Below are 27,629 nucleotides of genomic sequence, written 5' to 3' on the forward strand. Positions count from 1 at the left end.
AGAAGCAAATACAGTGTAAAATTCACTGTGTGTCAGGGAGTGTGGTGGATTTCAGTCTGAGATTTGAGAAGGTGTACAGTACTCGTTAGACACACAGGCCCATTAATAATTGAGGTTATGTAAGAATACAATTTTTAAATGTTTTCAATTTATGTGAATTTTTTTTCAAACAGCTATTAGTAGGACATAAATATTTCTTAAATTGTTTGTACCTAATTACTTAGTGGTAGTAGGTATTTTTTTGATGCCAAATACCCTGAAAAAATTACTTAGACATTAAGGGAGCTGTGAGCTGAGAGAGTTTATATAACTTATAAGCAGAAGAAAGTATGGATTACTTTTTAGTTGATCTTTGAAATGAAAGGATTATTTGAGCAATAGAAATAGCAGTGATAACGTTAATAGTAAAACTAATACTTATGTATCAAGTACTTACTATTTAAGATCCTGAGCTTAAAGTTTTATGTGAACTATCCCATTTCTTTATCACAAAGATCTTTTGAGATAGGTTTTGTTTCAATCTCAACTGAGATGTAGAGTAATTAACTTTCCCAAGATGGTATAGCTAGCTGGTATATTAACCCAGGTGCTAAAATATAGTATAATTCTGTATGTAAATATAGCAAACAGTTAATAATATATAAAGAGTTCTCACTGGATGTTTAGAAAAGCACTCAAAAATACCAATGGAAAAATGAATAAAATCCATGAATAGGTAATTCACAAAAGAAATAATGCATAATAAGTCAATACAGAAGAAAAATAGAAAAATAAACCTTACTAGTAATACAGTAATTCAAGTTAAAACTCTAAATATTTCAACGTCAGACTGAAACCCCTGTAAGAGCAGCAGTCACAGACTTTTACGTCTGTGTTTGTTATATATCAGCCTTCAATCAATTTTTCAAAAGAATGAGCATTCTGCCTTTTTACCTTATAAAGATTTAAATATTTATTAATTTTCTCCTCAAATAATTATTGAGTGATTTTTTTGAATGTCTAATTGTGCTGGTTCTTAGATACAGGAGAGAACAACACAGACATAGCCCTGGCGTGGTGGAAATCATTATCTATGGATGTCAGGATGCTGAGATGCAGTGAGATAGGAATTCTCATACATTGCCATTGGTGGAAGTGCAGCTGGATACAGGCTTTCTGGAAAACACTTTGACAGCATGTGACAGGGGTCTGAAGAGTGACTCACCCTCTAATTCCACTTTTAGGAATCTTTCCTAAAGACATACTCAGAAAGACACTAAAAGATTTGCTTTAATGGATCTTCACTGTAGCATTATTTATGAGAGCAAAACTTTGAAAGTAGCAATGGTCAATACCCAGTGAATGGTTAAGTGAATTATGGCAGTCTGTAGGAGACAATATTAGGCAGTCAAGGAAAACCATATTTTTGAAGAGTATTTAATAATGTGGAAAGTGTGCTTTGTGATCCAGGAGGGATAAGGCAAACTTTAAAAACTATTATTAATGAATCTTTAAAAATCTCTAAAACTCTAGTAGGAAAAAAGAGGGGCATGCAATTGGAATCCAGCATTAACAGCAACACACACGCACGTGTACACACCCAAACACAGTTTTGGGGAAAAAAAAGATTAGAATATTCAAGGTAGTTATATCTGGGGTTAAGTTTGAGACTATGGGTAACCTAAATTTTTTTTCTCCTGTATTATTTGATAAAGTAACTCTCCATATCTGTGGTTTTGATACCCCTGTATTCAACCAACTGCAGATCAAAAATGTGTGAAGAAAATTTTAGAAAGTTTCAAAAAGCAAAACTTTCATTTGCCTCATCCTGGCAACTATTTACGTATCATTTACATTGTATTTATAACTATTTACATAACATTTATATTGTATTTTGTATTATAACTAACCTAAGTATTTGGGAGGGTGTGAGTAGGTTATATGCCAATACTGTGACACTTTGTACAAGGCACTTGAGCGTCTGCAGATTTTGGTATCCACAGGGGTCCTGGAATCAGTCCTCCTGCAGATATCAACGGACTTTAAAAAAAAAATTTTTTTTGAAGTGTCATTGATTTACAATGTTAGGTTCAGGTGTACAGCAAAGTGATTCAGATATACATATACAAACATACATATTTTTTCTTTTCAGCTTCTTTTCCATTATATATTATTACAAGAAATTGAATATAGTTCCCTGTGCTATACAGTAGGCCCTTGTTGTTTATCTATTTTGTATGTAGTAATGTGTATCTAGTAATCCCCAACCCCTAAATTACCCTTCCCTGCCTTTTTCCCTTTGGTAACCATAGTTTGTTTCCTATGTCCATGAGTCTATTTTTGATTTGCAAATAGAATATGTATCATTTTTTTAAGATACCACATATTAGTGATATCATATGGTATTTGTCTTTCCCTGTCTGACTTACTTCACTCAATATGATAATCTCTAGGTCCATCCATGTTGCTGCAAATGACATTATTTCATTCTTTATTATGGCTGAGTAATATTCCATTACATATGTATACCACATCTTCTTTATCCAGTCATCTGTTGATGGGCATTTAGGTTGTTTCCATTCTTGGGTATCATAAATAGTGCAGCTGTGAACTTTGGAGTGCATGTGTCTTTTCAAATTGTTCTTTTCTCTGGGTATATGCCTAGGAGTGGGATTGCTGGATCATACAGTAAGTCTATTTTTGGTTTTTTAAGAAGCTTCTATACTGTCCTCCATAGTGGCAGCACCAATTTACATTCCCACCAATGATGTAGGAGGGTTCCTTTTTCTCCACACCCTCTCCAAGAGACTTCTGTACTAAACATTTTGTCCAATGTGCTTGCATTGTTTTCTATAATAAAATAACTTGAATAAAAACAGTAGTAAGCAATAACAGAATTTAATAGAAATGTAAATGAGAAATGAATGGTGATAAAAAATAACTCTGTAATTGTCAGTCAGTTAAGCATATGGCTTTAAAGGTCTTCAAAAGCAGTGAAAATAAGTTTGTTTAAGGCAATAATTTAAGGTATAAAGATACTTATTTATTCAACATTTGTTTATATTTATTATTTATAAGGTATTATATCATCCAGGTGCTAAGTTAATTAGACAATTATTTTATAATCTAATAAAATAGATTATTTTATAGCTATCAGTATTTTATTGAAGCATAACTAACTAGACAGAGACAATACTCAGTTGGTCTCCAGTTCAGAAAATAACTAAAAGAAAAAAAATGTATATATATACACATTTTGCCAAAAATAATTATTACATATTTCCCTCAGCGATTCTCAGCCTTCTTTGAAGGAACAGGAGGATATCAGAGTGGACAAAATGGGTTCAGAATTGCCCAAGAGCAAGGCAAGATCACAGCCAACAAGACTGAGAGTGATGTCACCAACTTAAATCAATGCTCATGATGGTAAAACACCCTACAGGGAGAGGCTGCAATGGGAAAGAAAAGATCAGGAAACCTAAGCGGTTTTTGTATCCTGAGTTATAGTGGACCAACTGGAAAAAGACACATTTCAAGGATGCCCAGAGGTAGAGCTAAGCAAAGAGCAGCAAGTCCACAAGCAGAGGTGGGTGAGTCTCTTTAACAAGAAAATGGGCTGAATCGTGAACAATGTCAGGCTCAACACAAAGCAACTGTAGGCCGAAGTGACATACTTTTAGGTATTTGTTATCTGAGAAATATGGTTCCCACATAAACCTCTATCTCCTTTTGTGCCAGAATACAGGACACTCATTATCATCTCTGAATTATGTGTCTTAACACTGAAAATATCCTGTTAAAAGGCAAACTGAGCATGTTAAAATTTTTAAGAGTTTATTTGAACAAAAAATAATTTGAATTGGGCAGCATCCCATTTGGCAGATGGAAAGGATCTTCCAAGACCTGTACAAAATAAAACACTACATAGACAGAAGGGAGCAGGAGCTCGGAAGTTATATACTGGGTAAGAAAGCAGGTTGGTTATTGCGAGGTTACTTTCCTTTAGGGGCTGCTAGGGACCTAGTAGGAAAATTATCTAACCTAGTACACATCAGGTGATTTCTGATTGACTGGTTTAAGATTCCATGTCTGGGAAAACCTAAACTAATTAAGTCAATTTGGTGACATGGGAGTAGGGCTTAGCATAAGCAACTCAATTTTGGGCCTGTTGTTATGTTATTAACACTTTATTCCCTTTAATAATAATTTTTAAAATTTTTCCTAAACCTTTTTCTGTATGAATTATCATTTTTTGTTTTTTGTTAATTTTATCTAATCACTCTATAAACCCCTACCATCACCATCATCTTCATCTCCATTTTGCCCATAAAAAAATCTGTTAAAATTAATCACTCTTGTAAGAAATTAAAACTATGCCAGAAAGTAGAAAAAGATAATGCTGTTCATTACATACAGTGTTCAGGGCAAATCTGGTATGAATTCATCTAGGAATGGAAAACAAAGAAAATGTTAAACTAAGTGAAATTGTCATCTCACACATCTGTCTACAAATAGATTTTTAAAATTATTTTAGAGAAAAAAATCATTGAGGCCATCAGGCAGTACAAATCAGCTCTCTAAACAGGCAATGAAGATACTGGAATATAGCTGCAGAAGAATAGAATATAAAACAAAGGAATAATAGCCAACTTTGCTTGGTAGATCTAATCTAGAATACTGTGATTTACTTTAAGGTTAAAATTGGGTTACAACTTATGGTTCCACTTTTCTGCAACACTTTCTCTGTGTTACAATGGCTCGTAAAAAGTTTCTTTTTTTCCCTTTTATCAGAACTTCTTAAAAAGACATTCCTTTATTGAAAAAAGTATTTTCTACCTTACTCAGTTCATTAAAACATTCCCCAGTGGTTTCCTCTACCTTTCCTTTGAATTGTTATTCTGGCTTTTTCTTCTTTTTATTTTTTAATATTCCTAGGGTTTTTTTTTTCTAGTTAACTTGCTACTTCTTTTTATTTCCCCTTATGTCTAGTGTTTCACTATATAATCTATTTTTAAATTGATGTCCTATAATCTAAGAGGTTTATAATAAATTTTCTATTCCTAATTTCCAAAGAATACCTTAAGTGAACTTTCTCTTGGGTGTAACATCTATTTTAAAACAATAAATCTCAATCAGAACAGTTTTGTGATCAATTTCACTGTGGAAGAATACGGATTCTAACATTTTGTCTTGCTTTTACTGTTGCTTTGAGAACTTTCTCTAACCTTTTATGTAAATGGTAATCTTTAGTGTTTATAACTCAAGTGGTTTGGAGGAAGTTGCAATGAAATGATGATTGTATGCATTTTAAATATATTGATTGAAATAGTAAGAAAATGTTTCAGAGTAGAGAAAACAAAATACAACTACTTTTGAAAAACTTTACTGAATAATTTGTGTAGTTTGTAAGGCTTCCATGTTCTTTTTCTAAAATTCATAAATTTACATTCAGTAGAATTTATACTTTTTTCACCTACATAAGAAGACTTTTCATGTATTACTGGGAAAGTATAATACAAATAATTTATTTCCTTAGGCCCTTAATACTTTTAAATATGAAAAGAAGTAGATATTGAACAAGAAATTAGTGAATAGAGATTAGATATTCCAGTGTCAAAAATGTGATTTGAAAACGATCTAACTTATATTTTCTTTTTGTAGATATTAACAGTTGTAGCTCAAAGTTAGGGTAAAATTCTAGAACTTAATTGCTGTCACTGAGAAAGTAATATGTTCCTTTGTTAGATCTTACCACAATCTGAAAGATATTTTCTCAAAAATTACTTTTTTTTTGCAGAAAGTTATCTTACTGTTTGGATGTTTGCTTATGTGGATTCTTCATGATTCAAATAAAATCATGTCCCCAAAGTTGATTAATAATTCTGTCAGAGGCTGTGATACATCCTTAGCAGAGCCCATAAATCCCGTTTAACACATTATTAAAATAAAAATATGTTTTATAAAAGAATATCGCAGAAAATAATTCTAACACTATACTTAAAAGAGAAAAATCATAACATTAAAAATAAGTAGAAAAAGTGGCTACTGGTCTTTAAGGAGATAAATACAGACATTAAGTTATGAAGGAAACTTTTTAGAAAAATTATAGGCTTGCAGGTGGATGGTATTTATTCTTTATAATAACTAAATTTATTTTAACATCATGTCTTGTTTTGTCTTGTGGTAGTTTGTCTGAAAAAATGCTGGCCTCCTCTTGCCTCATTTGAGGGAACCATGCCTTCTGGAGCTCCCGTCACCGCACGGTTCCCTCCCACACTGAGCCTGCAGTGATCCTGGTATAGAAAATAGAAGGCGATGGAAGTGATGCGGCATGACTTCCAAGGTGAGGTTACAAGAAGCCATGCAGCTTTGCGCTGGGCTTTTAGAACACTTGCTTTGGGTGAAACCAGTCCCCATTTAAGAAGCCCATTCACTCTGAGTGGGACATGGTGTGGGGAAGCCCAGACTAGCCATTTGAATAGGTCATGTAGAAAGGGAAGGAGGGGAGGGCAAGAGGAGGGAGGGAAAAGAGAGGTTAACTGGCCAGATCCCTGCTGCTGTCCAAGTCGTCTCAGCCAAAAAGTCAGTTGTGTGCGATGCGAGGCCCACGTGGATGTCTAGCCCTCCTGAGTCTTCAGGAATCCCAGCCCCAGTCACCATTTCTCTGTTCTGCTTGAGACACACCAAGCAAGACAGACCAGCGGAACCCAGTCAACCCACAGACCCCGAGAGGTAATAACAAATCATTGCTTTAAGCTACTAAATGTGTGGTTTTTGTTACACAGCAATAGAGAACTAGAAGAGCTTTCCCTTGTTACAGGTATAGTATCAGCAAAAAAATTGCATTTTCTCAACTACGATGAAAAGAATTTAGAGAAAGGAAAATGTTTTCTTTTTTGGCGATACCAAAGTAAGAAGGAAAGGGGGCTAGTCAAGAGGTGACGCCTTATTCCCTGAGTGACAGAACTGCTGTCTAGACAGTCCTAAGGGGCCATTTTATAGATGCAGCATTGATAAGCCAGTTTCCAAAACTTTAAAAGTGGCTCTATTTTGGAAATTAATCTTTTTGATTTATAAACACCACTTTGAAAACTTTTCAGTAAAGACCTAGAGAGTCATAACAAAGGTATAATGTCATTATGTTCTATGATACTCCCTGTGTCAATGACAGGTCATAGATAACCATTGGATATATTTATTTATGTATGCAAATACATACCTTAATGCAGTCATTCTTCAACACAAACATAATCCTGCACCCTAGAGAGATTTTAATGCAGTTCATAAAATTGGAATCAGAAGATTCAATTTAGTCCAACCTCCTTTTTGGGAGACCAGAGCTTTACCTGAAAAAAAAGTTGGAATATTACATGTTGTATTAGAACATAAAATTAAATTCAGCTATCTCGGAGGACAAGTTCAGGTTTAATAAAAATAAATGTGACTGCTCATTCATTCAAAGAAACATACTCTCACTTTCCTACAGATGCTTCAGTAAAGAGAACACTAATCTAATTATAGTGTTTAAAAAAATAAATTGCCTTTGTGCTTGCTGTAAAATAAACAACACAGCTGCAGGGCCTGCCGAGCTTCGTTTATTAAAGAAAATACCTTTTGATGATTAACAAAGGCAGGTTTGTTTGAAACATGAATATGCTCACTGAAGTCTCCTGGATGGAGGGGACTTTCAGAAACGGAGGATTTCGATGAATTGAGGAAAATGTAAACCTAGATAATTAGCGTTAGATAACTTTTGCTCCTTTTTGATTTATAGTGTTGGCAGGGGTGAAGGGTAGGGGGTAGAAAAGAGTAAAGAACAAAAGGAAAAGATAATGTTGGTTTCCTAAAAAACAATCTAATTATTTTCTGACTTAGGATTTTTATATAAAGAACTTTTGGGTAAAATGGCTCAGTCCCTGTAAAATTTTAGAAAGATATTACTACCTCCGTCAGGCACTGGAGATTTTGGCTTTTAATTTGGGGCGAGGTTTAGCCACAGATCCTTTAGCAGATAAGTCTTACCTATGCTCATCACTAGGGGGCTATCAGGACAATAATAATGAGAAAGTTTCTGATAAACTGGGAATTTGGCACAAAATCATCCTGGATATCATCCAGACCAGGCTGCCTTTGAGCATGAAGGGAGCACACCTAATAATTAATTAATAATTATGCTGGGGCAATAGGCATAAATTGTCACTGTCCCTGGCAGACCTGGATACATGGTCACCCTACACAGAGAAAATGCTGTTGGTCATTGGCAGGGTCTCCCTGTGGATAAGATTGTAGGACTATTTCTCTCATTTTACAGTTGAGGATACAGATAAGGATCAAATCCTTTGTTCGAAGTCTCACTTTTTATTACTGGCAGAATAGAACATAGGTCTCCTAATGCTCTTCCAAACATACTACAGCCGAAGAACCTCACTACTGGTCTACCTAAAGGCTGACCCTTAGAAATCTTTCTTTGATCTGTGGATACACATTACAAAAGATATTCCCAAAATTATAGATGGTAGTACTCAGTGGTTATATATTAAGCACGTGACACCGGATAACTCAGCAAGGATAAATTTATCATATTAGCAACCTATTTCCTTGGAAAGCAAGGAACAAGATTCCAAGGAAACGAGTCATAGGACAGACAATTTTCCGTGAGAGCACCCATGTGAAAGGAGATGCCCGAGGCACCGGCACTCACCGCAGTAGCAGCAGGCTAAACACCAGGGTATCCGGAAAGCCATTTCTCCTCTTAGAAAGCACCAGCTACCTTAGAATAACCTTTCTTTAAACACAAAGAACAAAATTTCTACAGCAATTGTTCTTTCACTGTTGTCCTACTGCTCTTCCTGTTGTTTCTTGTTCTCATCTTATAGTTCCATAGTGGCGGTCCTGACAAATCTCTCCTACAGATACTCGAATTTCACTGCAACATATTTGCAAGTGTGAGTTAAAGAAACTAAATGGATCTAAAGCATATGCTACTTCTTTGACCGCAATGCTGGGTTTGTTATGTTCTCACAAACTCCCTTAGAGATGTTTGAGGGAAAGAGTTCACTGTAGGGACACCTGTGGAAACACGGAAGGGAGGCATCGACATGGCTGGGCTCACCTGGAAAAGGTCTTGCAATCTGGTTTCACAAGAACAAAAGCTCCCTGTAAGCAGCCCTTGTGCAAGATGCCTGGCAGATGTATCAGAAAAGTTTGGAACCAGGAGAGTGGTTCCTTTTAGTTGCCCTGTCCCTGTGGGATCATAGACTCTCCTAGAAACAAAGTAGGACAATATACATGGAGTACTGCCAACCAGGGAAGCTCACCTGAGCTTTGAGCCCAGAGTTTTTTGGGGTCCCATCATATAGACATGGTTGACTGACCATATGACTGATCTCAGTCTCTGGCTGCTCTGGAAGTCTAGCTGGTACCATGTGACATAAGATATTCCACCATAAACTACATCCTAAGACTATGTAGAATGATGGCCCAAGTCCAATCAAGGTAAACAAAGACACTCTTATGAGGCAAGGCACTCAAAAGATTTAGAGATAAACTTGCAGGAGCAGAAGTAAAGGCCTGGCCTCTCTTGGGCAGGGTTAATTCTTTATTGCACACCGCTACAGAAGACTTCCTAAGATCTGCTTCAGGACTCCGCATTGACTGAGCTCTGCTGTTCCCTCTCCCATCCATCACCCCCCACCCCACACACTCACTGCTTCTCCCTGTGTCTTGATCTTTTGGTGCCCCTACCAACGGGTACACTTGATCAGAAACATCAGCTCAAGTTTCTAAGAGAAAGAATTAGTCCATTTTATCACCATAGTCTGGGTGGGTGTAAAGATTCATTACTGGCCCCTTCGTGGGCGTCTGACTAACCCAGCTAACGCTGAGTGTGACTGGCCTTGGATCAGATCACAAGCCTCATGCAGTCAGCTGTGACCAAGAACAATGGATCATTGGTGTTTAACCAATGCAACCCTCGTAAGTGATTGTTTTAAATGTCACCATTTGTATAATAAAATGCACGCCTGTCATGAAATATCTGATGTATCGGTGTCATGTATGAAGGACCTAGTATGAACAGCATCTAAATTTAAAACTGATAGTAAGGAGTAGTTTGATTTCCTTGGCCACATAAGAAAACATGTGCTTTTGCTTCATGGCCACACTGTGGACCATTTGGCTTTGAACCTTGTATATGTGATTTTTACAACCTAGGTTTGCCACAGAGATTCCGAATCGTGCCAATTCAGGACTGAAAATTATTTTGCCACTCAGTAGGCATATCTACCTTTTGTTTGCAGTGAGAAGAATTGGAAAGTGTATGGCCTACCATGACATGTCTAAAGTAATATTCATTTTATTTAATAACGACGAAACATGGGTATCCTAGTGTCATCAGCTGACTCATGTCACCCTGAAAGTCGTAGGTGGAAGCCCTAATCCCCACTGTGGCTGTATTTGGAGATCGGGGCTTTGCAACAGGTGGTGATACAGGTATAATGAGGTCATGAGGGTGGGCCCCTAATCTTGTGGAACTGATGTCCCTTTCAGAAGAGGAAGAGACACCAGACTTTCTTCCACACACCAAGGAGGAAAGGGCATGTGAAGATTCAGCAAGAAGGAGACTGTCTGCAGTTAGGAAGAGAACTCCCACCAGAAACTGAACCTGCCAGACCTTGAGCTGGGATGTCTAGTCTTCAGACTGTGATAAATAAATGTCTACTGTTTAAGCCACACAGTTTGTGGTAGTTTAGCATGGTAGCCTGAGCAGACAGATACATCCAAAGTGATGACTAAATAACTGAAAAAAGTCATCTTTATTGACTATGAACTTAATGAATAACTGAATAAATGGAAAAAATGAGAAAAATTAGGATCTGAGCATATTACACTCTGAGAAAAATCATTTTCATGCTTAGATATAAACTTAAACTTAAAATTTCCCTGTAAAGGACCTAGAAATTTAAGAAGGCTCTGATCTAGCTTACAGCTATAAAATTTATATAATTTTCTATCATAGACATACTAAGATTTTTTACCTTGAGTGAAGACAATTGGGGATCTTTCATTTGCCACACGTTCTGAACGAGACTGAAGTCATCTGAAGATCAAAAATCAGTGAAGCAGCAGAAAGCATTAGTGAGTGAGAACAATTCACCATGTGACCATCTGTCCCACATTCTGAATTCAAGAGACTTAGCAAGTCTATAAAAATATCATGCATGAACTTTCCCTAATGGTCATATTTTTTACTGCCAGCTATATTAATTTTCAATTGCATTTCAATAGGGCATTAGTGATAACCAGTTAGACAAATTCAAGATCCTAATGGAGATATATATTATAGGCTTCTTTTTCATATTTAAAGGTAACATTAAATTTATACCACATTGTTCAGGAATTCATTTATTTATTCTCCATACTTTATGGGTGCTGTGATGCCTCATAAAATTTCATATTAGCTAGAATCTCCTGCTAGGAAAATAATATGGTGGTTAAGTTAATTTGCATATCTCTACTGCGGATATTTGGATTTGTATTTTTGTGTCACTATATATATTTCCATGCGTTTTGTAAAGCCTCCTCACTGACAGCAGTAAATTTGAGTAGGAAATCAGATCATGACCTGATATTTTTCAATATGATTTGCATATAATTACAGGAAATAGAAGTGACTGAGAATTATTTTAGGGGTGTCTGGACAAGTTTTCTGATATAAGAAGCACGTGCAGGCCAACGCACCATCAGTACACGAAGGGACATCTGGGTCCTACACCTCCTCCTGGCCTTCTTGACCAGAACTGGAGACCTAGGAGGGGTGAGGTCACTGTTCAGCGGTCAGGAGAGATGATTACACTGATCTGCTCCTCTGCTTGTTTTGAGACTGTAAGATTTACAAAGGCAGAGATCTGGTCTCTTTTGTTCACCACTTTATTCCCAGAGCCTGAATTTTCTCCACATCTACAGTCATTATTCAAGAAATATTAGTTGAGTCATTGACTGGAAGAAAATGAAACCAAGTGCCATTCCCGCTGCTCTGAGAAAGAAAAGGAAAGGAAATAAACGAAGTTGCTGAGAATTCGTTGTCTCTAAGCCACCTGTCTTCCCAGCTGGAAAGATCCCTGAGAAAAAGCTCAGGGGTAAGTGGGCCATTACAGAACAGTTTGCCACACTCTCTTGAAGGCAGAAAAATAATAGACATTTTTTTCTCCTGTAGCTTTCTACATCTTCCTACAAGTTAAAAAAGAAAAGAAAAGAAAAAAAAAAAAGGAAAGGAGGCAGAGAACCCTGAGTAGAGAGATTTCAGCCACTTGTAGCAACTTAGGTGGTATAGGGCACCTCAGGCACAGTGGACTTGGAGTGGGGAGTGGCCCTGCCAGGCAGAAGGGGCTGTTTGGGGAGAGTCCTGACGTCAGGATGACGTCAGCCGGCGAGGAGCCTTTTGAAGAGTTAAAGCGTGGACTCAGCTGAGAGAGGGAACAAAACATTTCCAGTTTTCAGAACACTGTGGCTGCCTTGACAGAGTTTCCCAGGAGTTACCCTTTATGCCAAAGGAGAGGGAGGAGGTAAAACTCTTCATTTATCTGACCTTTAGATACTGTCTTTTCCAGGGGATCCAGCAACAGAGAGGAGAGACCTAGAATGAGAACAGGAAACCTTTTGCTGCTAGGTAGGAGACAACTGCATAGCTTCAGGGTAGATGAAAATTCATGAGGAAATGGCAAACATTACATAGGAAAACTGAGCCTGCAAACCAGGTATTTCAAAACAAATTTATGATATGAGTGATCATTAAAATTGTTCTGATAATGCTAAAATTTCTAGACAGGACAGGCCTAGAGCACAACAATCTGAGCAGGAGAAGGCAACTTGAAGCTGTGTTTCAGTAATAATAATAATACAACTTAGATTGCATTTTACAGATAACACAGTAATCTAAAAATGTCCTTATTGACATTTGTAAAATAGTGAGAAAATATAGATTCTCCTTTACAAGGAATATTATTTCTATATCATGGTTTGAACAATTGATGGTGATGTCATTGATTACTTGTAATAAAAATAAGGGGTGTAAAAGGAACCCTCCTACATTGTTGGTGGGAATGTAGTTTGGTGCAGCTGTTACGGAAAACAGTATGGAGATTCCTCAAAAGACTGAAAATAAAAGTTACCATCTGATCCAGCAGTCCCACTCCTAGGCATATATCCAGAGGGAACCTTAATTCAAAAAGGTATATGCACCCCAATGTTCATAGTAGCACTATTTACAATAGCCAAGACATGGAAACAACCTAAATGTCCAATAACAAATGACTGGATAAAGAAGTTTGGTATATTTATACAATGGAATATTACTCGGTCATAAAAAGGAATAAAATGACGCCATTTGCAGCAACATGAATGGACCTGGAGATTGTCATTCTAAGCGAAGTAAGCCAGAAGGAAAAAGAAAAATACTGTATGAGATCACTCATATGTGGAATCTAAAAAAGAACATAAATACAAAACAGAAACAGACTCATAGACATAGAAAACAAACTTATGGTTGCCAGAGAAGGAAGGGAATGGGGAGGGATAAATTGAGAGTTTTGAGATTTGCAGATACTAACTACAATATATAAGATAGATAAATAACAAGTTTATACTGTATAGCACAGGGAACTGTATTCAATATCTTGTAGTAACTTATGGTGAAAAAGAATATGAAAGCAAATATATGTATGTTCATGTATGACTGAAGAATTATGCTGTACACTAGAAATTGATACAACAGTGTACACTGACTATATACTTCAATAAAAAATATTTATACAAAAAACCCAAAAAACAACAACAAAAAAAACAAAAAATGAGGGGTATAAACAATTAGTTTTGAAGCACTGTTGAAAGCCATGGTTAAATGCAAGTTGGCAGGAAAACAGCAATGTCATGTGAAGAGTTACTTCTAACTAAAATCTGTTATAAATCAAGATTAAGCATCACTAAATTTACGGTGGAAGTCAAAGTGAAAATGTGGTTTGATTTATGCACTGCTTTCTCAGGAATATCGTCATTGGATACAATGAGGTATAGTGTTATAAGATATTAAGAAAAGTAAGTAAACACACTGGCATAAATACTGGACACTGTGGTGCATGAATACTAAGAACAAAAATATAAGCAGTATAAACATGCTTTAATTAAAATGTAATGTGATATATTCAATATGCATTAGACTCCATTCTTTACATAGGCAAGTGGACTGGCTACCCTCCCATCTTTAGGGAGTAAATAGGCCTCTGTCCAACTCACCCCAGGCACTCTGACACAGGAAACCAATGACATTATCCTTAAAGAATATACAATCTGTCTACCTGCCAAATTCGCAAAGTTCTGCCTCTGGATATTTTCTATACTTCATCTAGTGACCAGTACACATTTATTGAGTTGAACTGATTATATTTATGTGTATACACACACATACAATTAGGGTAATTAAAAGAGCCTGATCACTTCATTCTATTAGTGTTTACCTTGTTAAAGTATTTTTTCTTTTTCCTCTTACCTCATTTTTGACCCGGAACAAATCTATTTCTGCAGCTTTAAGCAGAATTGATGTTTACTGGAAAATGTTTCTTTTACCTCCCTCTGTCCAGGCTGATGGAGATGGAAGTCGTATACAGATATATACATAGTTAATCATTATTCTTGTTATCAATTTTTGTTGCCCTCAAATACGAACGACCTTATTACTGATAGCATTTAATTTCAGCTAAATGTTTAAAAACAGAATCCTGGGTTCAGAGAAAAACTTTCTTAGTAAATATTAAAGAATGAATAATAATTATTACAACTGTTACTGTGTTTTGAGAGATTAATAAGTTCTTCCAATTGACAAAATCAAGGATATATCTTAGGTAGCTTGATCTTCCAGTAGTTACTAAAATGCTTCAAGTGAAAGAGAACGTATTATTTGTGCTACATTCTATTCCATTTCAGATTGCTTATATTTTAAAATTCTGGAAGGACAAGTTAAAGTTAGAAGAAAGAAGGGGCAGGGTATCATAAACAGAAGAGAGTGTACATGTGGAAGAATGCACTTCCTGTTCAGTTTGCTGCAAATCACTAATGTAGTCAGAATACACAGCAAAGTGAGAGGATGGTGGGATGAGATGACAGAGGTCTGGAGGATGCAGAGCTAAGGACTTGGGGTAGTTTCTGCTACAGGAAAACAGTCAGATTTAAATCTTACAAAGGTCACTCTGAAAGAGTGTATGTAAATGGTGAATTAGTGCAGAGATGTGAACTCTGTAGGTACTTATGACTGAACTATTGCATTCATCTAGGCAAGAAATAAATGTAAATAATGAACTTATCTACAGAACAGAAGTAGACTTGCAGACATAGTAAGTAATCTTATGGTGGGGGTGGGAAGGGATACATTTGGGAGTTTGAGATTTGCAAATGATAACCTCTCTATATAAAAATAGATAAAAAACAAATTTCTTCTGTACAGCACAGGGAACTATATTCAATATCTTGTAATAACTTTTAATGAAAAAGAATATGAAAATGAGTATATGTATATATATGCATGCCTGGGACATTGTGCTGTGCACCAGAAACTGACACATTGTAACTAACTGTACTTCAATTTAAAAAAAAGAAAGAAACATAGATCATGAAAGAGAAGAGAGAACAGGAAGCATATTTGAGAACCATTTAGCAGACAGACTGACAAAGACTTCCATGTTTCTGGCAGGGTAGATTAGCAATAATTGATGATGTTTACCAAAATGGGGGAATCCAAGAGAGGAAGAGAAGATGCAAGGGAATAGAAAACTCAGGTGCAGATGTTCTGATAACAAGTCAATCTGATGATATCATAGGGGGAATTCTAGTCTAGAAATATTGGGTGAAACAGTGCAAATGAGAAGTGAGGACAGTATGAATAAGGCAGTATCAGGGTGTAATGGATAAAAATAGGGTGGAATTAAAAGACACATTAAAGTAAGATTCAGTAAGACTAGTGCCAAATTGCTTTAACATTAGAGAAAGTTATTGCTCTTACTAAGCGCCAGAGCTAGTGCTGTTTAAAGTATGTAATTCTGCAGGTACAACTTCTAACCTTTAAACAGAACTGTAATTAAAATTTAGTTTTATAGAAATTTCTATTTTAGGCTCTTAATGTGTAAACTGTAGGTCAAAGCACATGTTATTCAAATCTAGTATTCAGAGCACCTAGTGTATGAACATGGTCAGCGTATGTTTGTGGAACCAGATTGACACATCTATGCTGCAACTTTCATCATGTCATACATTTTTTTTTTCCCCAGCAGACACTTACTGAATGTATGCTGTAGGCCAGGCCCTGTGTTTTTTGCTAAGGATAAAAAAGAATAAAAAATATTATTTTTAGATTCAAAAATTAATCTTGATAAAGAAACATGTATAAAATAATAATTACTATGGTGGAAGTAAACATAGAAGCATATGGACTCGTAGAAGAGGGGCTTATCAGTCAACTGGTCAGCTTCTCATGGGTGATGATGTGTAAGCCAAATTGTGATGCTGAGCAGGAGTCAGCCAGGTTTGTGGAGGTGGAGGTGGTGTACAGTTGTGGGTATTACAGGTGTGAGGAACAACCTTGTGAATAGGGCGGGGGGCTGGGAGGTCAGAAAGCTCTCTAAGTAACACTGGCAAAATAGCAAGATGTTGGAAGGGAGAGACAGGAGAGAACAATGACCGTGAAAATGAATATTAAGGTAGGCGCAATATGTTTCTCTGCCATGCTCAGGAATTTGAATGAGGAAAACAGCCAGAGAAGACAGGCTGTAAGTTCAGCCTTAGACATATTGGGTTGAAATGTGTATTGGTCAGAGTAGGCTGACTACTGTAATAAATAACCATTTCATTAGCTTAACCAATACAAGTTCCTGTTCCATCAATGTCACAGCCCAGTGAAGGCTGTACAGGGAGGGCCTGCACTCAATGCAGCCACCCAAGCACCAAGGCTCTTTCTATCCTTTAGTCCGCCTTCCTCTAGAGCCTTAGAATCATCTCTGTGGAGCTCACGGGTGAACAAAGAATGGGAGGATACAGGCAAGACTGTTTTAGAGGGCAGACCTGAAAAAGGCACGTACCACATCAGCACACATTCTGTTGGTCAGAAGTCGATCAACGTGGTCATACCTGACTGGGAAACTGGGGAATTTTACCTACTCGGATGCTCTGTGGGGAAAGAAAAAAGGATTTGGCGAACAGGTTTCTGTCTGTGAGATAAGCAAGTAGGAATAAAAAATAGAAAATTCTGTTTTAAACCTATTAATGTATTTATGAATCCTGCACATAAAACAGTGGTGGTTTAAATCATGGAAGTGAGTGGAATCTCCAGGTATGATCAAATATATTGAAAATAACTCAAGCATTTCATGGGTACATTAAAAAAAGAGCATGAAAAATGAATTGAACATAAATGGCCAGGAACATAGGGGAAGAGTAGGAGGGGGAATGTCAAAGATGCAAAGGGAGGGAAGAATTTCAGGAGCGAGGGTGGAGTCAAAGGCATGATAAGCCCCAGGGTAGTCAAGTAAGAGGTAGCCATTGGCCACGTTCTGAGACTTTAACTACTTCAATTTGGTAAGAATTCATCACGTCGTTTAGATGGCTGGGTGACAGGAAGGGGACTATATCTGGAGCAACAAATAGCCTTAATTTGTAATGTCTACTTGTTTTAAAATTAAAGATGGTAAAGTTTTCTGTATAACTTCATTGCTGACATCTCAAAATTAGCCTTAACAGAAATTTTAACTCTATATTTACAGTTACTTCTCTCAGATAAGTTTTGTTGGTGATGTCTTTCTTTCTCAAAAAGATGAAAAATCAACAGAAATCCTTTCTAATTCCATTTAACTTTCATGTTTATAATCTCCTTATTAAATACACTCTGTATATAGTCAGATGGCAGTTCTTTTGTGGATTCAGAATATGTGTAAAATGTATTTGCATATTTACTTCCCACATGTGTATGTATATATACATATTCCTATCTATGTGCCTCCTCATGGACAATTCTAATTAAATTTGGTTGGATTAAAAAGTTTTATTTATTTATTTATTTATTTATTCTTAGAGGAGGTACTGGGGATTGAACCCAGGACCCCATGCATGCTAATAAGCATGTGCTCTGCCACTGAGCTCTACCCACCCTCCCCCAAATTAAATTTAAAATAATGACAAATAAAAGCAAATTATATAAATGCCTTGATAAACATCTCCAGTTGCATTTTAAACTATAAAAATCCTTAATGCCCCTGTGCAGTATCGTGTAGCTTCAAGGAGCGACACAGATGGGAGATGGGATACATTACCTGTGTTTTAATATCAATATTGAAAATATTTAAACATTAATAATAAATGCCCTGAAAGCATAGGTACATACTATTTGGCATTAAAAATAATGTGAAGAAATATTTACCAAATGTTCTTTTACTATTGCTCTTTCTTAAAAAAACAAAAAGGTCTTACATTCCCAATATACAACGTATTACAAGAGGAGCGCCTGTCTTTGATGGCTTCCCTTGATGGCGACTTCTGAGGCACCTCTGCGAATTCCTAAGTCAAAAGAAGCAGGGTTTGGAAACAACTGCTGTGAAAGGTGTGCTGTGGCAGGGACTTCCGCAAGACGGTAAATGTGGATGGGGAAAAAATGTGGGATCAAGGTGCTGTAAAGCTCTAAGTAGGAAAGACTGAGAGGAAGAAATTAAGCAGGTGGCCAGTGGCAGGACCTCATAGTAAAATAAAATAAAATAAAATAAAATAAAATAAAATAAATAATAAAATAAAATAAAATAAAATGAAAAAACTAGTGGAGTGCAGCATGTTGGTAATGAAACAGACTTCCTCTCATGCTTTTCCCTGGGCCTAAGCCTGGGAAAAGCATGAGAGGAAAACTTGGCAGCAAAGATAATAAAACCAGACATGTCCAAGACAGAGCAACAACAGCAACAACCTGCAGATGATTAAACAGGTAAAGCATAAATGATTTTTAGCAGCAATGATTAATACTACGGAAAATGAATGAAACTTCTGCCCCTAACTGTAAGCGGGAGGAACCATAAAATGTTCATGGTTCTAAATTCGAATCCCATTTTCACTATTCACTTAAAATACAGCTGGCACAGGCAAGCGGGGCTCTGTGCTAGGTGATGGGGAGATGGAGGAATCAGGCACAGTCTCCTCCGGTAGAAATCCTTCTTCCCACTAGAAGAGGAGCACGCACATAAAGATGAGGGCAGAGGGGAAGAGGGCACACTGGCCGAGCGCGGGAACAGGGCTGCTAAATCTGACCGATGTGCCCGAGAATAGTTTCCTGGTAGAGAGGAAACATGGACTGGGTTAGTGATACACCAACAGGGGACGTTTAGACGAATTAGACCTCAGCAGCAGTAACGCCAACAATAGCAGCAAACTAAGAAATCCAGTAAAGCAAAACAAAACCACACAGGTTAATCTCTTAGCATGTTCCAGACTTAGCATATTCTGTGGTTCATTTGGATGGTACCTCACTGAATGTAATTGTGCATAATTAGCTTATCCACTTTGACTTCAACACACTTAACCATATCTTACACAAGGGAAAGAAATTACATTTCTTAAGTCTCTTGCCTCAGGTGATAAACTCTGCCTTGGTGGCTAAACCAGGATACAGGCTTAGGCAGTCTGACTTCACACTTGTGTTCTTAAGCACAGCTGACTGTGAAGAATTTAAAACAAATGAACATGAAAACTATGGAGCCTCCCCAACCCCGCCCTGTAATATCTTTGAAGAAAAGTACTAGTTTTGTTCCAATTTCCTTCTGAGTAAAGTCCATTTATTAGAGAGATCTCAAAAAAAAAAGCACAAAAGTTTGAATACACAGAGTTTATTATATTAGGCAATATCTAAATTTTTTACAATGTACAGTACTGAACAATCTTAAAATGAAAATTTCCAAATGTTTGAGTTGTTGTGCCTTTTTTCTTGTCATTTTAAAGGCATTCTAAAACAACAACAACAAAAATACAAAGAGCACAAGGAGGTTGTATTTCTGTCTTAAAAACATGAATCACAAAGACCTTTGAAAATGATTGTCATAAATTCTTTCTTAGCCTTCTTTTCAAAGCCAGCGATCTTTGATTCCTTTAATAACTCACGTGATTAAGGCACTGCAGAGCTTCTGCTCTCGCACTGACTCTCCCTCCACCACACCCTTAGTGCTTTCTTTACTCAGCGGAGATTGAAGCTCCACCCTGATCATCTCTCCCTTGCCGAGTTCTCAGCAGCCCTCACCTTCTTGTTGCACTGGACTTGCTTGTTTGAGCCACGTTCCTAGTTACACACACTGAGCCTGCACTCACCAAAGCTGAATGTGGCTGGAGATCAACACTATTCATGTAAACTGGTTCCACTGTAAATTCAGGATTAAGTGGGTCCTTAATGTTGCTGGGCATAGCACTTAAGTCTGTGCATTGGCTCCCTTTCCTAGAGGACTGTATACGCATTCTCCCCAAACTTCCATCGCCTTTGTTCATCCTCATTCACAGCTGCTGATCCTTTACTCTGTTTCACTTAGGAAATACAAGCACACAGAAGAGAACTTCCACGTCTAACTCCCATCTGCCTTGTGTCCATAAAAGAATTCTTTTGCTGTTCACACTCTGGGCAGAGGCTAACTCCTCCTCAAGTATGCTAGACCCCATCCCTTCTCATCTACACAAGGAAATCTCTCTAGTAATTCTCCCAATCTTCGCTGTATTATCCCATTTTTCTTCTTAAGCTTTCTCACTAGCATATAAACATCGTTATTGTTTTTCTTCCTTTAAACATGTCTCTCTTAACAAGTTTGTCACAATGTTGATAAATGACAAGACTGGGCAACAGTGCTGATGGGTGCATTATACAATTCTCTCTATGTTTGAGTATATTTAAAAAAATCTATAAAGCAAAAGCAAAAATGGAAACAAAAAACCTCCCTTGACCTTTCTAGTCCCTTCTGCATACCACACCAGTTCTCTCATTCACATGACCACAAAACACTTCGAAAGCTATTTATACTCTCAACCTCCTTTTTCTCTTGAATCCACTCCATTCATGTGTTTGTCCAGCACTTGAGGAAGAGTACTCTTGTCGGGATCAGCAATGGCCTCCCTCTTGCTCAAGCCAATGGCAGTTCTCAGTATCTATGGTATGTGATGGATCAGTAGTGTTCCACACAGTTGATCACTCCCTCTTCTCTGATGCACCATCTTCTATTCACTAGTCTTCTGGTTGTCTTCTACATCCTCATCGCCTCCTTCTTGGTCTCCTTGGTTCATTCTCTAAGCATTAATGTGTTTTCAGACTCCGTCTTTGGGTATCTCTTCACTCTGTACTCACTCATTTGCTGATTTCATTCAGCACTGTTACGCTGAATACTATGTTAAAGCTAATGACTCCCTGTTTTATATCTCCAGCTGAATCTCTGCCCTGACTCCTGTTTCTAACTGCCTTCTCCTCACCTCCACTTGGATCTCTGATAAGGACTTCAGATTTAGTGCGTGCAATACTGAGTTCCTCGTCCCCATCCCCTCTACCTCACGTAGCCACAGAGAGACTCTTGAACTCTTTCTTTCATTCCTCAAATCTGTTCTCTTAAAAAATTCATTTCTCAATCTCAGAATATGTCCAGAGCCAACACTTTGCCACCTCTGCTACTACCTGCAGTCGAAGTCTCCATCAGTTCTCATCTGAATTATTTAAGTAACCTCCCAGTCCCCTCAGTCTACCATCAACAGAGCAGACAGAATGATCTTCAGAAAGCACAGTCAGATCATGTCTAACCTCTGCTTCAATACACCTAGTGACTTTTCATTCTATAACAATGTCCTTTTTATATTTCACAACCTCATTACGTGAAGTGTGATCTGTCGCCTGTGAGCTTGTAAGATTCAGAACCTCAGGTCCCAGCCCAGACCTACTAAACTAGAATCTAGGTTTTAATAAGACGCCAGGATTCACAAGCAAATCTACAACATCCCTCTTCCGCTGTCAGTCCGATTTCTTCTTCTGCTATTCTGCCTCTCACTTACCCTCTCCCACCTTATGTGACCTATTTGCTGTTTCTTAAACACATGCACACATTCCTACCCCAGAGCATTTGTTTTACCCTTTCTTCTGCCTGAAGAGCTGTTGCCTAAGGTATTTGTATGGCTGTGCTTTTACAGAAAAGTCATCTTCGTAGTCTTTCCCTGGCCAACTCTGTAAAATTTCACTCCCCCTACGTCTTGTCCTTTACCACTTCTTTTTTTTCCCCCTTTGTCCGTGGCACTAATCATCACCTAACACAGTACTCATTTTAACTCAGTTATCTGGTTTGTTGATTGCATTTCCTCACTGAAAGTTAACACTTTCAAGTTTCCTTTTCTGCTCCCCACCCCCACATCGCCCCGCCCTCACCACAGTGTGGTTTCTCCAGCACCTGAAAGATTGCCTGGTAAGTAAATGATACTTAATAACCACTTACTGAGTGAATAAAGGCTTCTTTATTTTTTCAAATAGCTTCATGGAAAATGTTCTCCAAACCTCCTTAAGACCTTCATTCCAGTGAGCCCAAACTTTTCCTCTAGGCAATCAGAGTTGTAACGGGGAAAACCTCTGGCAAACCTAAAGCCTCTGGTGGACTCAGCCATCTGCCCACACCTAGCAAAGCTGGACAAACAAAGAGAACTGTTGCCATGTGTAAAGCAAGATCATCGACCTCAAGGGCTCATTCAACACCATCCAACAATTCTGTCACACTTTGCTGGTAGGACTCTTTCCACATCCTCCAGCTCCCAAATATCCCTTTGCTTCCCTATGCAGAGCAGTTTCCCTGTGCTTGTCTCACCCCAAATGAACAGGCTCTGCTCAGAGGAATGCATCTGGTGACCAAAAAATGCCTGTTAAAGTTGTATTCTTCCAGCTCCAATATTCTCCCAAAACGAATTCTGTGGTCGGTCTTGAAAGTAACTACTTTTCCTCCATTATACATGGAAGAAAAACTGATACACCAATTTAGACTTTCATAATTTTCTGAATAATTTACAGAAATTATTTTCTCAACTAGTATACAACTCTTAAAATTATGATGCACAGTACATGTTGTGAAATGTGTCTAGAAGATCAGCAATTCTTTAACAAAGATGTGTTTAAAAATACTGACACTTCTTAGATGTTCACTTCCAGTTCAGATCCCTAGAGACCTCACTTTATAATCTCACTGAGAAAATAAATACTTCACTATATGCTAAAATATGATTTAAATTCCAATTATTCCATTCCTATGCCTAGTCTAAGAATGGTTTTTTAACATTTAAAAAATTGCATTTCCTTCTTTTCAAAGTTCTGTGAGAATTTTGGTTTAAACATCTCTTTTTCCCCAATTCTACATAATTCATTGTCATTAAGTATTATTATTACCAATATAAATAGTTACATAAAATGACATTTTAAAGATAATGGCATGTAACTTCCAAAATAGATTTATCATCTATTTCTGATAAAAGTACCATGTAAATGATAAAATAGGCTTATTTCATTGATACAATTAATCGTTATTAATGAGATAACTAACCAACCTTACAAACTGAAAGTCAATGAACCATTATATGATCAGGGCAGTTTTGCTCCAAACAGCTTAAACACGTCTTCTACTATCTTTAGCAAACGAGTCATTTATTGGCTAACATAACCAAGGCAAGGACAGAGTTGTAATGAGGGCTCGGGGACAAGTACTATCCTCTCCACTCTACTTCTTTCTTTCTGTTGACTTTTCCCATAATTGCTAGACACAATGGTACCAGTTTCTAATATATGAAACCAGAGAGGAAATAAGAGTCCCAAGGTAAGATTCTTACTGGCCCTGCCTGAGTCAGATACTGACTCCGTTAGCAATAGTCATGCTGAGCAGGGTATCAGAATCTGTAAGAAGATGGCAGCTTCCTTTGGAATCGTCTGATTACTACTGGGGCAAGGAAATTGCTAGAATGAATTGGTGGGAGTGTGGTGCACATGTGGTGAATTGCTGTACTGGGCAAACAAAACAACAGATGTTTTTTTAACAACCGTTTGTTTTGGCTTCCTCCTTTACAACTGGAGACCATTGTGCTAGAAGCTTAACTGTACTTATCCTTTTTTTCTTCTTTTTTTGCAGCACAATAAAAGGGCTCCCACAATTTTAAGGCATCAAATGGAATTGTTTAGCTCACACATATTGTCAAAGTTACACAGAGAGGAAAACTCAGGTTGGTTCCAAAGGAAAACTCTTCTACTGAAAACGTAAAGGGGTTAGAAGCCTTCCCAAAGATAAGAGACTTTGTGGTGATGTGATGGGCCAAATCCCCCCAGGATTTCTGTGTTGACACCTAATCCCTAGTGTGGTGGTATTTGGAGGTGGAGCCTTTGGAGTGTAATTAGGTTGGGAGGGTGGAGCCTTCCTGGATGGGATTAGTGCCTTTGTTAAGACGAGACCAGAGAGCCAGCTTGCTCCTTTTCCAGCATGTGAGGACACGGAAGCCTGCAATCCTCACCCCACAAGAGGGCTTTTACCAGAACTCCACTGTGCTGGCACCATAGTCTCATATTTCCAGCCTCCAGAGCTCTGAGAAAAAAAGAATTCTGTTGTTGATAAGCCATCTTAATGTATGGTATTTTGTGATAGCAGCTCAAGCTGACTGAGACCGATAACCAAACTGATACATGGAAAGTAACATGAAGATTTTACAAGCAGGAGTTTTCCAAAGGCTCAAGAACACTTCAAAAAATTCAAGCAGCTTAAAGAGAAACGCTATGATACACTGTAATATAAATAAGTGTATTCTATTGAGAGGAGGCTCAGAAAATACTATTTTTCAATCCTTTCAAATGAACAGGATGCTCTTCTCTCCTACTTTGTGAGTATGGTGACTATTTACTCTTCAACGACTAATATTTTTCTTTCATGTCTAAACTTTGTGAACTAGGCCTGTTGAGATCCTAGAGATCCAGGTAGAGGTTTCAGGGAGTTGGGAACCAGCTACAAAAATGATCAGATAAATTAGCAAAAAAACCAAAAACAAAACAAACAAGCAAAAAACCCCTAGAAGATTCTTTCCTTTAAAATCTTTGTTGTTATTTTGAAAATTATAAATGTAATGTTAGCATTAGTTTTGTAAACTATGTTATGAGTATTTTATTTTGTTGAAATCAATTATTGAATGCCATGGCATGTAGCTATATATATATATATATTTAGGAAGCACACACGTGATATATTACTATGTCAAGTCAGTGAGGGGAGGGTTGTTCATTGCTTTATACCTGATTCCCAGAGCAGTGCCTGGCTCGTAGTAGATGTGTCATGATTTAACAAAATAAAGTTAGTTAATCTTTGTCATATTGTAATTTTAGAATGCTTCTATTGATATATATTAAAATTGATACTGCCATTATGATTATGGACATCTGGTCCAGCTGAAGTTGGCAATATAAATGAAAAAAAAAGGAGTAAAGAAACCTGTGTATCCTTTGATCTTACTTTCACATCACATTTCTGAAAACCATGGGAAAAGGGCCAGTGTTAAATTTAACCAAATGGAAGGAGAATCCTATATTTGGCCACCAAGCAAACACATCAGGGGATATGAATGCATTCTATGAGAAAAAGTCTTCATTTTTAGGATTGGATATTTACAGGAACTTAGATTTCCCTATGGAGACATGATACATTACAGCATCACATAAATTTGCTTATTTGCTTATTTCACTCCCAACCAGAAGAAGTTGTCATACTGGAGAGACTTTTGTGGAGTCATGTTCAGCAGTTTATGTCTTTGAGTTCTCACAGAAGGTGACCTTTGTCAACAAATGTTATCCACTCCAGGAGCACTGGTATGTTTTTCACTATTTTGAAGCAAACATCGAATGGATTGGCAGCTAGATTGGCACTCTGCACACAACTGGACAAAGATATAGGTGTCTCTCAGTGAAGCCAGTGCCTAGCTTTCATCTAGTGTTGTACAGGTTGTTGCCTTCAAAGAAAAATTTGCATTTTATGAGCCCATTTTGGAACCTGGAAAGAACATCAATGTCTTCAAAATGGTGAAAAGCTTTTTTGCCAGGAAAAGCTTTCCCTGGAATTCAAATCTTGGTGTCGGTGCTCAGGTGGAGCACCTGCAATGCTTGGCAACACATCTGGTTTGGCTCCCTTCTTGAAGAAAGATACGCCACATGTCATAATGACTCACTGCCTCCTATACCAGCGAGCAATGTCAGAAGAGACTCTGCCAGGAACTCTGAGAGGATCTTCATCTACTGCCATAGAAAGATCGACTTTATCAGAGCCAAAGATTTAAATCATTTATTTCAGGATGTCTTGTCAAGGGATGAAAGAAGACTATTAACTTCTTTGCTATATGATCCAAAAACAAAACTTTCAGTGCTTGATTGCAGTTTGGGCAAGTTTTAACTTTCTCTTTTCTTTCCTCTCTCTCTCTTTCTTTATTAATTATTTGGAGGGTGACAGGTGGAAGATAAAATGGTATAAAGGAAAGTTCACTGAGCACTAGTGGGCAATGAGGAATTGATCCATATGTTGGCCAAAGAAAGGATTTTTTTGTTGATATAATTGAGGTAATTCATTCAAAACAAAATGTTAGATTATAGATGCTGCTAAAAACAAAACAAAACCAACACACCACCCCTATCCTACCTCAAACCACCACCACAACAGACTACAAATCCTATATCCAAGTCCTGAACCAAACACTAGAACCAGGAAACTATCTCAAAATTATAAATGCTAGGAAAATCACATTTTTTGTCTGCATCGAGGGTGATGGAGCCTTGCCAAATTCTCTGTGGGAAGATATCTACAGATCTCTGGAAAAACTATGGAGTCCTTCCTAAGGTTACGTCTGCTCAAACTATTTAAATTTTGAAACCTGGGTGTGTGATCCTCTTCTTGCTGACAAAGAAGGCATCACTGTGGTACATTTTGACCTAGATGACTTTGGGATGAAGAACTTGCCATGCCAGGATTTCAAGCCAAGAAGTCCCGGAGAATTCAGTTATATTCGATGATGTACACTCACCAGGTAAAGCCATTGTGAAAACACCCTACTCATATGTCTCTGTAAATGAGGTTATTAGCACACAGAGTCACCGAGACACATAACCGAGAATATCAAAATTAGATGTCGAAGATAATATGCATGCTTTCAAGTCAAAAATATGACAATTCCATATTTTTATGATGAATGATATCAAATTCTTGCTGACTTTACCTTTGGCGCAAATTTGATTTGTCATATTTTTAAAATTTGGATCTTAAATTCTCTCCCCTTGTTTTCAGTAGATGACCTTTATTTCTCCCTCACAGAGAAGTTTCCTTAATGTCCGTCACCAAACCTAACATGCATCTGCAGATCTGCTCTTTCTCCTTTCTCTCCATCTATGATGACAGTTGATACAAATGGCTGGAATCCAGAGGAGACAGTAGTCTAGCTCCAGTGATGCTGATGATGGCACGTGTGGGATGGCACCTCACTCAGGTGTGTGTCCCTGAGAACCTGTGTAGGGTTGAGCTTTCCTACCAGCTTGGTCTCCTCACAGTTGGGACTGTCATGGGAGAGAAAAC

The sequence above is a fragment of the Vicugna pacos genome, chromosome 8, assembly GCF_048564905.1.
Source record: "Vicugna pacos chromosome 8, VicPac4, whole genome shotgun sequence".
Classification (NCBI taxonomy): domain Eukaryota; kingdom Metazoa; phylum Chordata; class Mammalia; order Artiodactyla; family Camelidae; genus Vicugna; species Vicugna pacos.